The sequence below is a fragment of the Rhodamnia argentea genome, chromosome 2, assembly GCF_020921035.1.
Source record: "Rhodamnia argentea isolate NSW1041297 chromosome 2, ASM2092103v1, whole genome shotgun sequence".
Taxonomy (NCBI): Eukaryota; Viridiplantae; Streptophyta; class Magnoliopsida; order Myrtales; family Myrtaceae; genus Rhodamnia; species Rhodamnia argentea.
In genome coordinates, this window is record NC_063151.1 from 9,127,608 (window position 1) to 9,143,940 (window position 16,333).

The following is a 16,333-nucleotide window of genomic DNA, read 5'->3' on the forward strand; positions in this document are numbered from 1 at the left end:
AGAATAGGATGATAAGGATAGGTGACATTAATGTGGGACTAGCAACAGCGGACTACAACACGTGCCGTTCAAAACTCAAGACGAAACTATGAAGTTGCATTTCACTGTTGCAATTGGCGTCAACAATTGCCTCCTTTCGATGATTGGCCTGCATCATATCAAGGTGCAATGATTCGCAAATTGCCTCTTACTATTTGATTGCCTTCAATTGTGCAGATAGTACTTGCGGGGTGGTACAACCGTCACTTTCCAAGGTATCAAGAACATTGCGTCGATAAGCCGGCTCGTTGTCGGCAAGGAGAGAATCTGTTTCCAACTTGTCGATGATCGCTAGCTCACCCTGTCTTGTCCTAAAGGACCTTAAAGTCGAGTCAAATGTGAGGAACGGTTCATTAATGGCAAATCCAAGGGCACGACATTGGATCGGATAGGGCAAATGAGCCAGAAAAGCAAGGAGAGCTTTGATCTCGTCCTCAACGGATGCCTTGTTACATATATCGGCATATCCTCCTCCTAATAAATCATGCAGGCGTAACCACTTGCCGCGAAGATATGGATAGTCACGAAGAATATTCGATGGGCCGTGGGCACTCGCCATGTTCATATGAACAACCTATGATTTGTTGGGTAGGTCATCCGTGCGGCCGTCAAAAGCCAGAGAATCATCTGGAGAGGAAGTTAGATCAATACTTACATCAAGCGAGAATGCAAAGAAGTACCCACTTTCATTATCAGATTGTTTATATCAATAAAGGGTTTACCTTCATCGATTGGTTGCTCAAGTATAATGCTTGGTATAAGGAAAGAAGCGGGTCTTCTTAGAGGATGCAGCAAGCCCAATGGGTTTCGACCGACTTTCGGAAGAACGTCAATTGCACTGGTTGAGAACAAAGAGGAGCGATAGGAGAGCCACCACTTGTCGAAAAATGAGGTACTACAAGGATGGCCAGAGAAGCTGACAAATACAAAGCTTCTGAGAACAGCTTGTACAACTTCGATATGGCCCATCATGTCGGTTACCTCTTCCTTGCAACCAGAAAATGGGAAATTCATGAAATACACTACCGGCATTGGAATCCCCTGAGTAAGCCCAAATTGGCGAGTACAATAATGAGGGTTATAAATCTCGAATCCTGATGAGAATTTGCTGCCACCAGACAAATTCATGGCTAAGTCATTTGGGACTAACACGCTCATCCGGAAAAGACAAGAATCGGGATCTGAGGAGCTATAGACATCATTATCGACGGGGGCTGGAAAAATCAAACGGTGAGAGACAAGCGGTTTAATAAGGAAGTCGTCGAAAGGGGTAAGGTTGTCGGGAGCACGAAGGGTCGATTGAACACCATGGGTACATCGTTCCTTTTAATTTTCGATGACTCGGTTGTCAGTGAGCGCTTGATCAAAAAACATATAAGGAAAGTACATTCGGAGCTAATGATGCGGAATCCGTAAGGGACCGGAAAAGGGGCGGGATGTTTGTCCATCGCGAAGATTGAGCATCGATAACCCCGATATAATGCAGCCGGGAACATGCTAGGCAATATCAACACCGCATGCCGTTCATAGGCCATATCAAGGAATTCGAGGAAATTCGACATGTGGGGAGACAAAGACATATTTGCAAAGTCAACACGGAAGGTGTATGTTCCCGATAAGAATGGGTCCCGAAGATTTAGCATGACGATCCATGAATTCGCCATATGGTCAAGGGGACATATCAAGAAAAATTGGTCGTTCGAGGTGAGAGTCACCATCGATAAATGGAGAAAGACCGTACAAAAAAAAAAAAAAAAAAGGGTAGGGCCTTGGACCAATAGGCAAAAAAAACAGGTTCGATGATGGTGACCAAAAGCAACACAAACTACGTGATGCCGTACTCGAGGGATCAATAGATGTACCGCAAAGGACAACGGGACAACTATCCGGCTGTGCCTAGATGGTATTGCCTCTCCTTCTAGTCGTTTGTACCGGTTGTAAACCGATGGTCGAAGGTTGGATATGAAGAAAATCTATAGTTACTCGACAACCAAACAGAGGTACAAATGATAGATTGCTCAAAGGGTAAGATTTCTTCATAACAGCGGGGAAAGCAATTAATCAGTAAAGAAGGAGGTGGCAAACTTGTGAGATGCGGACCCAAAATTATGTGACCATTCTTGGGTTGGTGATCCATGAAGGATAAGGAAAGTTCCCTTTTGGCCTCATTGTGAGAAAAGCGTCAGCGCGACAAGCAGGGCGCGAGTACTCATGTGAACTCTATAGCAAAGTTCGTGTGGATTGGCATTTGGAGGCAATCATTATTTATAAGGGATTCTGAAGTAACCGACTCGGGATTGTGATGGCAATTACTCGGACGTAGGCAATTACATGGATCGTAGCAGAATGCAATACGGAAAATAAGGAGGAAAAAGGGGAGATTTTATTAACAAATATCGGGATACAAGGCCGTCTTGATCCCCTTAAGCAACTCGCAGAGTAAACGTTCAAACTTCTTATTTTTATCCATATACATATTCCTAGTGCGACGTCGATCTATTTCTGCCTACACAACCCGGGCGCAATCGGCTCGTTTCTTCTCTTCTAAGGAAGTCTGGGACGTTTTCTTGATCTTCTATGGAGGATCGACGGGAAGAATCTTGTCGATCGCCGACTTCGAGTCTCCTCTAGTTCTCTCTCTATCGCTAGCCTTGTTGCTCCGGGCGGCTTCCTTCTCGTCTAAGCGGCCGAGCTCGTCAACGGAGGATTGAAGGGACTGTTCTCCTTGAGTCGCGTGTTGCCCTTCTTGGGTCTCGGGCTAGGAGAAAAGAGGCGATCGGGGAAATTCGAGAGCAAGCATCTTGTCCCGACACCGTCGAAAATACACGAAGGGAGTAGGAAAGTGTTCCAAGAATGCTTTCCGGCGGTAAACTAGACCCACGGGAAGCTTCGCGCCGACTTCCTCTTTGACCGACACTCCATCACAGATTGGATGCTTTGAATATTTGATGGGTTGTCGACAAAGGAGGCCACCCCTGAATGAACAAGGTCTAAGGAGCAAGACAACATAATTCCCGGTCTCGAAAATCTTGAGTCGAGTGCTTGATTGAGGCATACTCGGGTGATCTGAAGAACGGGAAGATCCAAGAAGATAGGTTTGAACATCTTCGACGGGCGACGGAAGAAGAGATGCAGCGGGAAGATCCCGGATAACATCCGCAGATGAAAGGTCTTCAAGTGTTGAGGGACCTTCGGCTATTAAAGGAGCTTCGACCATCGGGGTCGGGACAATGGCAAGGGTCGGCGAAGAAGGTTCCCCTTGAGGCTCTGTAGACGAAGGAGCTGCAGGTTCAGGCGAACCTCCGGCAACGGTAATGTTCTTGGACCCCCAACAGTTAGATCAAGATCCACCAAAGGATCTTCGGGACGAGCGGTTGGAGACGCTTCGACGTGCTGAGGGACTATTGGAGATTCCACCGGAGATTTGCTCTTCTTGCCTCCCATCTTTCGCCGTTTAAGAGAAATGAGCGTCTCCTCATCGGCTTCATCATCAGAATCGTCACCTAACAGCGAAAGTAAAGCAAAAATCACCCCGGGCCGGTAATACTAAGAAAATTAGGAAGAAAGAAACTCACCGAAACTGATCGTCGGGCGTTTGTAACCACCGATTGAGAGAGCTCTGGTTGCCCCTTTTTCGTTTTCTTCAAGGCATGACCAATGGCGTATCGGCTACTCAAGGATGGATGAGATGGCATCTTCGAAAGGGCTTTCAAGGCAAAGGATGTCCACCGGGTCGTAAACTCGAAATCACGGAGCTAGAACGAAGTTTGTTGGGATATCCCCAAACAATGGTACATCATGGTTGTAATCTCGGCACAGCAGGTGAACGGTCCATCGATCTTGATATTATAGATCTTCTTGTCCATCGATGGGAAATCCATGAGATAAGGGATAGGTATAGGCACCGCCTGTCGAAGGCCGAACCGCCTGGCGCAAGAATGAGGAGAATATGGTTTGAAGCTAGGATAGAACCTTCCCTTAAGACATAGCCGGATTGGAAGGTCTCTAGGGAATAGGACAAAGGTCCAAAAGTCATGGTGGTTGAACCGTTTTAAGGTTCGAGAGTTGAAACAAGAGTTGAATTCACCTGAGCGGTAAGGAAAGAAGTCTACTCGATCAGCCTCATGAGCTGGAAGTCGTCGAAGAAAGAACCGAAAAAGTTGAGCATCACCGGGGACCTTCGAGGGGGCAGCTTGGAGTAGTCGTATACCAAGCTTCAAAGGAACCATGTTAGGGTTGAAAGAAGGGACGCTCTCAAACATGAAGGGGAAGTAGAATGCGACCCGGGCTTGGAGAATCCGGAGCGGACCGACAAGACACCATCCTCTTGGATTCGACATTAGTCGAACGGCGTAAGAAATACTCCCGTCGAGACGCCGAGCAAGAGGGCCAGGGCAACAAGATTCCCTTTTGCTAGAAGTAAGGCAAGGTCGTAATAGTCCTTGGACACTTTGAGTGTTGGGCTAAAGAATAGATATTTCGACGGCCAAAAAGAAGGAAAGTTTCGTTCTTGAAGGAAACATCCCCGGACGTTTTACTATGGGCATCGATAAACTTCCCATAAGCAAGAGTATCGTCGAAATGGGGCAATCCTTGGTTTTTCCCGATTCTGGCCGAGGCCCCATAGGGGAGAGACCGTATGGCGAAGGTATCTAGAAGGGTTACGACATGGGACCCCACGGGAAGGAAAAGCAATTGATAGAGGAGGACCGGAAGCTTGTAACGGACCCCGGTAGACCTTTATTCAAATCGTGGGACAACATGCTGACCTCAATTGCTGTCGATTTGCGCCGTTTCCCAGAGGCCAACTGTTGGAATATCCTCCCGAAACCTTTGGAACCAGGTATAAGCCCTGTCATCAAATGACGGAAAACTCCTAAATCGCTGAGCCGGCATGGACCAAATGTCCTTTAGCGGAGAGGCTTGAATGGGAAGTTGCTCGTCGGCCCGCATTGGGAAGCAAGATTGAAGAGATGATGGAATGTGGTGGTGATCATGGAGGCTGGGTCCGAGAATGAGACCGGCGTGCTCTCGTTGAGTGTTCAACAATTTGAGGAAACAGTTATCGGCGTCATCACTATTGATGATCCCATCGAAACGGGCAATGAACCGGTAAGGAAGGAACTCAGAGTTTTCGGTCGCCATGAAAGCTTGGAATGCTCGGGAAAAAAGGGGTTTAGGGTTTAAGGGAAACCGCCGATGAAGAAAGACGACAATTGAGAGTTTTTTCAAGATCCTTAAAAGCGAGACGAAGAAAAAAGCCAGTGCTCCGTACGAAGTCGAAAATGTTGCGTTTTGGGAAAAGAGATCAAAGGAAAAGCATAATCATCATTTGTACAGCTGGAGATCACCGAACCAAAGGAAGATATTTTAAAAGAGGTAAATCTTCGATTTACATCTTTTAAAGAGGGCATTTGTTGACACTTAAAATAATCCAAGAAAGACTCGTGACGAGTACGTGAGGAAGCGATAATCGGCTACGGGAAGGAACACTGAAGCAAGGTACGTGCCAATCAGGAAGGTGCCGCGTGTCGGGGTAAACTCTGGCGCCACTTCCTTCTAGAGCAAGAAAAAGCTCGCGGAGGGAGGCCATTGGCGGTAATCCCCACGAGGTAAAAGAAAAGGCGCGGCCGGGAAACCGTCATCCACGTGGCTTATGGAAAGAGCAAGCGTGGGGCCAAGGGAAGAAACCGCTCGGCGGTTACCAAAGAGTTTGCCTATAAATACCTCGCAGTAGCAAGATACACACACAACAAATCCAAAACACTTGCATTTTCAACTAAGCTCTTAGCCTTTGCCTTTAGCCTAGTCTAGTTATAGTTTTTAGATTCGTCGTCGATTCAATTCCGCGAGCATCTATCCGAGTTAGGTGTCGTCGATTAGATTGACGTCTACTCACGAGGTTGATGTCGATTGAATTCGGTATTGCACCCTTCACCCATCTTGTCGTCAATTCAATTCGGTATTGTGTCCTCAATCCTCGTCCGTGTTGTTGATTAAATTCCAGCATTGTGTCCTACATCATCCCGATCCTGTCGATTCAATTCCAAGGTGCGTTGAAGTTTGTTACATACTGTTACTATTGCGCATATTGGGCGTAGTTGTCGAAAGCTTGTTTGTAACGCGCCTTTTGTGTAAATCTCGCATTTGACACTCTCTGTCCAAAACCGACCCAGAACTCCCTTTCGGAAAACGAACGGATTAAGTTCGATAAAAGATTCTCGCGTAAGTAACCCTTTTTGGGCCATAGTCAATTTGGGCCTAGAACTCATAACCAGCAAAGCCCTGTCGAAGGATTTCGACGCGCAACAATTTGATATTTTCTTGATGTTCCTGTTTTGTCCGAATAATCGAAAGATTTATCTAATCGTGACCGATGTCGTGTTCTGTCTTCTGCTCTCTTCAAAAGGTGGAAATTATCCTCAAAAAGTGAATGCCTTTGTGCAAATCTAAAATTCTTGGCCCCGACATTTTGTCCGGTGGCTCTCGAAATATTCACGACGTAGCAGGCAATGCATGAGCCGGAGGGCTTTCTCAATAATTTTGTTAGATGGATTATGTAGTGTGTTTACATCGTATCATGAAAAAAGGGAGCATATTCGATCGGGAAAATGAGTTCGGATAATGCGATCATCTTTCACCTTTCTTGCTTATGGTAAGTAACCTCACGAGCTATTTCATCTTGCCCTTACGGATCCTTTCAAAAATAGCGAGAGGGGTCTAGAGGCAGTGGAACAAATATGGGAAGCTACTTGGGTCAACGTTGTAAATTAGGCAAAGGATAGAAACACCATGGTTTGGTCCACAGGGCAAGAGCATTTGGGCCACAGCAAATTTCTTGAAAGGGTCCAACGGAAGATTCGGCCACGGCTCGAAAAAGTGACACGTGAGATGCACATGCTCGCCAGTACGTGAAGATTTGAAAATAAACAGATCCACTTCAGGATCCTATTTTGACATTTTCCCCATCGGAGATCCATATCAATCGAGCATGCTTGCTACATTTGGACATTTGTTAGCATAGCCGTCGTCACGCATTCTACTACTATAATATCTTTCCAGTTAGAAAAATCTTGTATGACGGTTTGAAATTGACAAAACCATCTATCCTCATTATTGTCATTCGATAAAAGCGGACGATGTCTTATTTCGGGTAACGTTAACGTGCCCTAATGCCATCGATGAAATTCGGAGTGCAAAGCGAGAAGACTAATAGGAGTTGGACAGAGCTTCGTAGAGAATGAGCACGTCCGAGAGAAGGTTAATTTCGTGAAGGCCTCGAGGTACTAAAGTGAAAAGTTGAGTAAAGTCCTAATGATTAATGTACTAAGAAAGACGAAATGGATGGTAGTTTGAAAATCAACTACGGCAAGTTTGGATAGACTCTCGAGAGAAGCTGATAAAAAAAAAAAAAAAAAACACAGCTCGCTATATCTAATGTGTGAGATTTCAATATTATTCACGCGATCTACGCAATCTGGATAAGAAGACCCACGTATTATTTTGGCTAATATTGCAAGTCAAAAGGAAATTTACAGCTACCTTCGGGCTCGGAAATCGATTAGAAATGCTTGACACGGAATCAAATTGGTTGTCATCAATTTGATAGAATGGACTATTATAAAGTGTACGACGATGAGGGGTTGTGTTACCCCTAACATAGATCCTCAATGTTAGAAGATCCGAATCCAACACTATTTGGGAAAGCTCATCATTACCAAGAAGATCGGATCGTATGGGCAAATCAAACCTATGGCGATTGTGTCTAAGGGTGTGCATGGTCCGGGGCGGTCCGGTCCCGGTATGGAACCGGGGACCGGACCGGACAGAGATCGGGTCGGACGGGACCGGGACCAACGGTCCTGTCCGGTCCCGGTCCCGACCCAGTGGGACCGCTAATATTAGCTATTTATAAAAATCTAACTCTTTGAATACAATATGCTTCAATTGCATGTTAATTTACAATTTATACCCCCTGTTGAATAAAAAAAAAACAAGTTGGAATATCATCATCTTGCTATGGAAAATGACATCACGTTAATGCTCTAGAAGTAAAGCTTCTAAATAGAAAAATATGGAGGATCTTAAAAACAATGTAAGCGTGTTACTACATGTAGTTTTGGCACAATAAAAGAAGAAGGAAAGATTGAAGTAAATATAGGTAGTACAACATAGTTAGCCCGATACGGGAAAATTAGGTTAACTAGTTCATGTTAACTAGTTCTTTTTTTCTTTTTTATTATTGGATTATTTTGTTTGAAGTCAAACATTTCTAATTATTTTTATAATTTTATGAATCTATATATATATTTTGAACGGTCCGGTTCGGGCGGTCCAGACAAGTCCCATCCACCATGGACCGGGGACCGGACCTCCCCGGTCATCGGTTCCATTTATTGGGACAATGGACCGGACCGCCCCCCTCAAGGACCGGACCAACCCGGCCGGTCCGGTCCCGGTCCGGTCCCGGTTCGGTCCAAGCCGGTCCAGGTTCTAATTTGCACACCCCTAATTGTGTCCATCATCTCCAACATCGAATTAACCCCCCGAAGATTCTCTAAAGGCTAGTTTGAAGATTAGAAACTATACAAAGAGCATCAATGCATATTGAAGGAGACGCTACAATGGGAAAACTAAGAAAGACAGGTACATTGATATATCCGCATGCCTAAAGAGAACGTTTTTGCGCGCTTTGGAAATTTCTCAAGTCTTGTGTTCCGTCTGGTGGTTCTCCAAAATATTCACAATGTAGCAGGCAATGGATACGTCGGGCTTTTTTTTTTTTTTTTGTGATTTTGTTAAATGAATCATATAGTGTGTTTCCCCATATCGTGGAAAGAAGAAAGCATATTCGATAGGGAACATGAGTTCGTGTTGGGATATATGGGGTGTACTGGAAGTACCGTGGTCCGCCCATGTAGGCTACCACGCCCTTATAACATTAGATAATTGCTAAAGGCAGTTATCCATTTTTGAATGTGAAAAAGTCACGTTTGCGTTCCCTCTCCTCTTTGTCGGTTCCAACAAAAGAAGATAGAGAAATGACGACGCCCTACCGCTCTTGTCACGAATGCGAAATCGGCAGACAATGGTACTCTCTCACCACAATGGTAACATTTAATATGTCGAAAACGAGGTATGTCCGTTTTGTGATATATTTATCCGATTAGTGATTCAAGTTGATTTTAGGGTTTGTTGATTTCATGCAATTCCACTGCGTATGTAATGGGATTGGTTCCCTTCGGTTCGGATAATGCGATCCCCTTTCACCGCGCTTGTTTGCGTAGGCGCACAAGCTCTTTCATCTTGCCCTTATGGAATCCTTTCAAAAATAGCGAAAGGGGTCTAGAGGCAGTGGAACAGAAACATCATGTGGTTTGGTCCATAAGGACAGGAGCATTTTGGCCCGAGCAATTTCTTGAAAGGGTCCGACGGAGGAATAGAGGGTCGATGCATTGATTTTTACAAACGCCCGGTAAATAAGTGATAATAAAGTAGAATCTTTCTCTGGTCCTTTTATGGTCTAGGTTCTCGACTTTCGGTGCAATAAAAGTGTTCGTATGTTGTGTAAAAAAAAACAAGGAAAACCACTCGGAAGTACGATTTTCCGCCAATAGGTATAGAGCTCCGCTAGTAAAGAGATTGGGAAGTGGGGGAACGCTAGTATTCGGTTTCCGTGCTCTACAAAGAGACGGCACAAAAGTACGATTTACATGCTCGCCGCCATGCATGTGAAGATTTGAAAAAACAGACCCACCTGCCACCTTAGGGTCCTATTTTTATATATCCTTGCTACCTTTGGACATTTGTTAGCATAACCATTATCACACATTCTACTACTATAATATCTTGATCATTTGACATTAATCCCCGAAGATTCTCTAACAGCGGGTTTGAAGATCAAAAACTACATAAGAGCATCAAGTGATATAGTCGCATTCTTACTACAAGTGATAGATGTGTTATTCTTGATTTACACTACTGTGAGTTGTTATTTGTAACATAACGTTCAAGTAGCGTACAAGTGTGCGAACAATGTTGAGTTATTGATGGTGTGATCTATCGACTTCTATTAGAAATAGCACGTCCCAAGTTGTAACCTAATTTTGGCTAGTAAGCTCCGGCGACCCTCGCTTGTCACAGTGGGTGAATGAAGGAAAAAGGAAAAAAAGAAAATAAAAGAAGAATAAAAAATTAAAAAAATTTGTTCACGTCAACATATTTAAAAATTTAAAAAAAGTATGTCCGAGGTCGATGTTAACGACTTTCCAAACGGTCGGATGCTGATTGGCGTAAATGTCAAAGGTTTATGACTCATTTGATCCCAAAAAAAAAATTAGAACTAAATTGAATAAAGATTTATGACTTTTTTTTTTTTGTAATTTCACACTAGTATCATTTCATGTCAGCCTCGGCTATCCAAATGAAGAGCTTCCTTCTCCCCAGATTCTAGCACTAGCTCTTCTACTTATGCCTTCGTTCATCGAACCTTTATGTATTACTTGTTGACCTTCCTATTCTTCTTCATTTACGAAGACTGCTGCCCACTTTCTTACCAAATCTCCAGTTCTTGACCCAAGGGTATCCACGCCCATCATCCGCTGCTCTCCTCTTTTCATACTATCCGGCTACTACTTCGTAGATTCAAAACACGACTCGTGCTTCTTTTCCATGTCTGGAAAACCTCTCCATTGTAACCCGTTCAACCTTTTGTTCCTCTCTTTCTGCACAAAGCGCATTTGCCGCTTCCAGTCGGGCTACGAAGTATATGGTCAAAACCAGTAGTAAAGCACCTCATCCGGCCACCATGTCCACCCCTTTTTCAGCGTCGCTTGCAGTCGGCCCAAGCTACACCCCCGTTATCGGTTACAGTCGGCTCCGTTGTTGTTCGTTCAGATTTGGCCTTGGCCATGGCCGCAAGCTTTGCTAGTCCATCCACCTGACCGATGGCAAGGACACTACAACGGGCCGTGACTGGACAAGCAACAATGGAGCAAAAGTCCAGATCTAGTCACGATGACTGGATTCGCTGATGACCGCAGGCAACGAAGGTGAGCGACCAAGTCCAGACTTAGTCTCCACAACGACGATTACATCTCCTTTGACCTACTCAACCATGTCCACCTACACTGATGCGTGTCTAAGTCGACCGCCGCTTTATTGTCCTTACTTAGTCCATGGGCGGTGCTTCCAGATCTGGTTAAGACGGAATTTCAGGTTTGAAGCAATGGCCACGAGTGACGACGGCTTGTTTGGCTTCGACGGCCACGACTGGACAAATTTGAAGAGCCGGCCAAAAAGATGCCTGAACACGGCGCCGAAGGCCTTGAACCACAAGCAAATTTGGAGAGAGAAGTGGGTGAAGGGGGAAGAGGAGAAAAATCAAAATTCATTTCAGTTATTTCAACTCAGCTGACATATGTCAACCAATTTTTTGGATATGAATAACGAAAGCGTATCACAGTAGCAATTGACGTGACGCTTTTGCAACCACCGAATGTTTTCTCCCAAGAGAGGATTAAGGCTTAAAATTAAATACGTCTATGAACTAATACAAAAAAAAAAAATGGGAGTTAGAATATTATGAATCGTCCTGGTTAGATTTTCGGCGTTAGGTCGTACGGAATTCTAGCAGGCATATGAATACTAGTGATTCTGTTATGTCCTATCCGCTACTTTGTGAATTGCAGTAATAAAATCAGGGTATTTTCACATCTTATCGCGTCTATTATTTGGTATGACCGACAAATTGATGTGAATGAATAGAAAATGCACAAATGAAGATTATAAGAATTGTTCGTGATTCACTGCTAAAAGAAATCGCAAATGTACAACTCATAATTAAGTACAATCTACATCTTAAACAGAAAAAGGAGCTCATTACAACATTCTAGAGCCATAATTTCGACCATGATAAGAAATGTAAAGGGCTGCAACGACATTGAACAGGTACAGTAGCCAGCTAACACCAAAGCTAGTAAAAGAAAGAAAACGTGATAATTCTACATTGCCATTTCGGAAAATACAATGCTTTAAACTCTTTCACCACTATTGTGAAACTTCAACATGAACCACAGAGCTACGAAAAAGTAATTTCCAACTCTCTCATTATTTCCGTGAAGCTTTTATCGCGAGCAAAGAATTACGGAGAAGTCGCGAAGCTTCAATATAAATTAGAGATACAAAAAAGAAAGAAACGAAGAGAATTATAAAAATTTGTTTCGAGTTTGAATCTGTTTATTTAAAATCGGATTCTTCTAGTTCATTTTTATTTATTTATTTACTTATTATTTTCCTTTATTTTTAATTTTTTACTCTCTTCCATCATTCCCCTAATTAATGTCTTACTAACGGTACCCACGTCGGACTCCTCTGGGATTATTATAGAACAAAAAGCAAGTGGTTGGCTGGAGTAGAGGTGGCCATTTGGAACCGTGGCCCGGAACCGGCCCGTTGACCGGGCCCACGGTTCCATAAGTTTCGGAACCGGCCCGGAACCGCCGGTTCCGGGTCGTAATTATTTAAAAAAAAGTGGCGAGTGGGGCAAAGAGTCGTTGGGCTCTTTGCCCCACGCCGGGCCCGCTGCCCCCCCTTCCTCCAAACCCACCCAACGGCTCTTTAGCCGTTGCATGCTGCCGTTGCACATGCATGCAACGGCCAATTTGGCCGTTGCCATTTATAAAAAAAAAAAATTGAATTATTTTTATTTTTTGCCTATAAATACCTATCATCTCCCTTTTATTTTTCTCACAAATCCTCTCAACAATTCTCTCAAATTCTCTCAAATCCTCTCAATTCGCTCAAATTCTCTCAATTTTCTCAATCCCGACTTAATTCTCTCAATCGAATTTCCGATCAATTCTCTAAAAAATGGCAAGTGGAAGCAGAAATGCTAACAAGGGTAAGATGGCTGTGGGAGATTCCGAGTATCCTATTCCCGAATATGATCCTCGTGAGTATACATGTTGGGAAGACAACGACGATAATATAAACTATGTCCCAATTCCGAACGTCGAGCACATCCCAATACAAGAAAATCTTCATCTTCCCACCGGTGTCGAAGAAACGTCAACGGCAAATGAGCTGGAACGGAAGGGCCGAGATAATACATCCGACTTGTGGCTACATTTCGACAAGGTACGTGATGAAGACGAAGGTAAGTATAATGTAAAATGTAAATATTGTTCGCAAACATATAAATTTACGAAAGGAGACGGCTACGGAACATTCCGTCGGCATTTGACGAAAAAACATCCAACGCAAGCGGGGATCGACAATACGCAACAACAAATTTTCGGGTACACCACTTCTAATCTTCATCCTATATTCCGTTACACTGATGCACTTTATAAACAAACATTAACTGAATATGTTGCCCTTGATCATGCTCCGTTTAATACTGGTGAAAATTTTAATATGAAATATTTGATAAATCTTGCGTTGGTTCCGCAAGCACCAACTATTCCAAAAAATACTCTTAAACGCGAACTTTTTCATCTTTATAAAAAAGGAAAAAAATCTTTAGCAAAATTTTTTTGCGGAATTCAATGGACGTGTGCATATAGGTAGCGATATTTGAAGTGATCCTTGGCAAATTCATTCTTATATGGGTGTCACATGTCATTGGATATGTGACAATTGGACTATTCAAAAAAGACTTATTGCATTCCGAGTGTTTGATGAAAGACATTCCGCTCATAATATTTATAGAATAATTAGACAAGTTTTAGAAGAATATAATTTGATAAATAAAGTATTTTCAATTGGTTTTGATAATGCCGCCGCAAATACCGCTTCTATTCCCGAATTAGAAAATATTTGCAAACCCACTTTTGGGGGACAATTTTTTCACATTAGATGTGCTTGTCATGTTTTAGATTTATGTGTACAAGATGGTTTACGAACTCTTGACACTTCTCTCGCCCCAATAAATGGTGCAATTAAATTATTATGGAGTCGTCCCCATTTTATGAAATCATGGGAAAATTTTGGTAAACAAAATGGGAGAAGGGCAAGAAGATTTCCAAAAGATATTCCGACTCGTTGGAATTCTACGTACGAGTTGCTTCGGCAAACTTTTGATTATAAAGATTTATTATGTATGTTTATTTCACAAAATATTCTCGAAATTACTTTATTTCCTCAACATCGGGACGTTTGCAAAAAAAATTTAGATTTTTTGAAAATTTTTAATGATGCTACTAAGACTTTATCTGGTATTTATTATCCTATTACGCATTTATTTTTAATAGAGTGTGTTAATATTGGTAGTGTTTTTAGTGAATATGAAAATGATACTGAATTAGCTCGAACTATTTTAGTAATGCCAGAAAAATGGTTGCATTATTATTTGCAAATTCCTCTTATCTATTTAGTTGGTATTGTTTTTTATCAACGTATTAAATTAGACGGTTTACTAGATTATTTGAATGTGTATTATCATGATTGTTTACATTTAGAAGATTCAATAGATATTTCAAATATACTAGGAGATGTTAAAGAATATATAGTAGTATTATATGGAGAATTTTATAGTAGATATGGTTTAAGTGATTCCGGATCTTTACAATCTACTGCCTCACGTAGCGAAGGTGGTAGTTCACTTAGTAGATGGTATAATATGCTCAAGAATAGGCAAAAAAAAAAAAAAAAAAGGGGCAACATGTAGTATTTCTGAATTAGAAAAATATTTAACCACTCAATTTGAGTTTCGTGATGCAGAACATAATACAGATTTTGAAATCCTAAAGTGGTAGAAGAGTCACCAAATCGATTACCCAATTCTTGCCCTCATCGCTCATCGGATATTAGCAACCCCTTCTTTAACGGTTGCGGTTGAACAAGCATTTAGCTTTGGATGATTAGTTTTGGACTCTCGCCATTCAAGATTAAGCCCGGAGTTTGTGGAAGCTCAAGCTTGTGTCGACGATTGGACGAGGGCGAAATTTCGACACCAAGAGCTAGATCGAGAACACGAATTTTTTAGCGATGATATTGGAGATACCATCGCCACGGGTACCACAACGGGTAGTGACGATTGACGATGAGGTAAGTTGGGGTTATCAAAAGTAAAAGAACTACATGGGTTTTGATTCTTCTATCCCCAAGAAGATATGTAGGCGCTTAATGATAATTCATTAAGTTCAAGCCTATTCCTTCTCTCTTTCTTTTTTTCCCACATTTTATTATAATGTACAATTTTATTATATTTTATAATTTATAATTTATTATGTTTATTTTATTATTTATTATTTTAAAAATTAAAATTAAAAAAGGAACCGGAATTAATCGGCCCGGAAGCTGGCTCCCAACCGCCGGTTCCAATTCGGAACCGGAATTGGCCGCCTCTAGGCTGGAGCCAATCGATAAAATCTGAACCTTTCGTCATCCCTCTGCAGCAACTCCTCCCAATTCGTACCTTTCAACTCAGCGGGTAGCCGTAGAGGTACAACCTAGATTTCTGCAGCTGTAATTCTACATATGAGGCGCCCCCAGGAAAGTCCACCTCGCCTAAATTCTATCCACTCGCTATTCGCCACGTGTCCTACGCCGCCTGCGTTTTGTCGTTTTGTTTGGGTGTGCAGGTTGGTTTGGGGGCCCACGTCTAAGGCTTCTACCGAAAGCCGTTCTCGGACCCTTTTATTTCCCGTAACCAACGACGAGGAGTGGGTACAGGCCGGATTTCTCCAGAAACGGGCTGGAAGCGGAATGGGTGACGTGGCGGAGTGGATCCCATTGCCGCTTTTTTTTTTTGGTCAAAACCCTATTGCAGTTGCAAATTTGGAAAAATTTCAAAAAAAATCTCAAGTGACTTTATTTTCTCAAATAGGAGCCTGAAGTGAATGTTATTTCAAATAAAGGTATGAAGCGCTATTATCGTGTCAAAAAAGGATTTGAAGTACATATTATTTTAAATAAAGACCTAAAGTGACTATATTAATCTCAAAAAAGGGCCTGGATCACTTTAGTTAAAGGTATTTTAGTCATTTACTATTTTTATTTTATTTTTTTATTTTCTATTTTTTAAAGATATTTTGAAAAAAAAAAAAACAACAACAAAGAAATAGAGGCGGGAGGTCGCCTATAGTAGTCGTCCCCCAGGTGGCGTGGCAGCGGCGAGCCGCGAAGGTCCGGGAGATGATCGCGGCCCTCTCCCGGTCGAGGCGAGGGCCTGCTCGCCCTCGCCTCCGGTCGGCAAGGTCGCCTGTCCTCACCGCCACCATGCCGGCTATGGGGCGGTGGGAGGTTTGACCTCCCGCCTGATTTTTTTCCTTTTTTTGTGATTTTTTGTTTT